The sequence below is a fragment of the Nicotiana tabacum genome, chromosome 10, assembly GCF_000715075.1.
Source record: "Nicotiana tabacum cultivar K326 chromosome 10, ASM71507v2, whole genome shotgun sequence".
In the NCBI taxonomy this organism is placed as follows: domain Eukaryota; kingdom Viridiplantae; phylum Streptophyta; class Magnoliopsida; order Solanales; family Solanaceae; genus Nicotiana; species Nicotiana tabacum.
The window spans coordinates 126,243,282-126,244,738 of record NC_134089.1 but is presented as its reverse complement, the minus strand read 5'-3'; positions in this window follow the sequence as shown (position 1 = coordinate 126,244,738).

Below are 1,457 nucleotides of genomic sequence, written 5' to 3'. Positions count from 1 at the left end.
ATTGACCACCTAGGCGGAAGTCACTACCCTAGTACCTTTTAAACCATTAGATACAACTTGTAGCATTTAACTCTTAGCTTAGCCTAGTTGCAACTGTAATTTGTAGTTTGATAATAGTAGAGTATAAAGAAAACCCAAAAATGAATAGAAGTGTAATTTGGAACAATCACGCAATCCTAAGCTAAATAGACACCCAATTCCATTCCTAACTTTCTGTGAAAATCGATCCCGACCCACAAATCGGGTAAAAGCTATTACGACCCTCTCTCGCTACTTATTAGTGGTGCGGAGTTGGCTGCGATCAATGCCTCAGATAAAATGAAGTTAAATCTTCAAACAAGATGAAGTCATTAGCTTAGACGGTGTAATGGTCTTCGCTTCAGACAAAATAAATCTTTGGCTCAGACGGTGTAATGGTCTATATCTCAGATAAAATGAAGTTAAATCTTCAAACAAGATGAAGTCATTAGCTTAGACGGTGTAATAGTCTTCATGTCAAATAAATCTTTGGCTCAAACGGTGTAATGGTCTTCGCTTCAGACAAAATAAATCTTTGGCCCATGCGGTGTAATGGTCTTTACCTCAGATAAAATAAAATCTTTGGCTTAGGCGATGTAATAGTCTTTGCCATAGATAAAGAAAGTAGGTTTTCAAATAAAATGAAGTCTTTAGCTTAGACAGTGTAATTGTCTTCGCTACAGATAAAATAAATCTTTGGTTCAAACGGTGTAATGGTCTTCGCCTCACATAGAGTAAAGTCAAATTTTCAGACAAAATAAAACTTCGGCTTAGACAGTGTAATGATCTTCGCCTCAAATAAAGTAAAATCTTGGCTTCGATAGTGTACTCGCCTAAAAAAAAGGGAAGAAGTCTCCTACTTGAGATGGGATAAATCTTAAGCACTTCATATTACTGCTTTATCAAAACTCTGGAAAAAAAAAATATGTATGCAGAATAATTTCAAAGACGGTGAAGGAGATGAGTTACATGTTAACAAAATTTAAGCAACTCAAGTCTCCTTAGTTCCTGAAAGTAAATTCTATTCCTGCTGCCTGCAACGGACCAAAAGTCTAGTAAGTTATTTGGTTTGCTTGGTGAATGATAGATGGGGTTTGCGTCAGTTCAAATACTACTTCCAAATTGCATAATGGAAGTACAGGGACTCGGAAAAAAAATTCCTTCAAAAATTCTCCCATCAGAACTCAATTATATGACAAGACATGTCGAGTTAGCTTTTAAAGATACTATTAAGAGGATTGAAGGTAAGCAAATATGCAGCGGTCAAAGCAGTACAAATTCAATAAAAGAATTCCAAGGCATGTGATAAAATTTGATGAAGCTCTGTCACTTAATGTATATAAAGTGAAGAAAGGTAGAGAAATAAAGTACTACATGCCATAAAAGTGGACTAAGAAAAGTTTGGCATGTACCTATTGTGCGGGGGAGGCATGAAACAA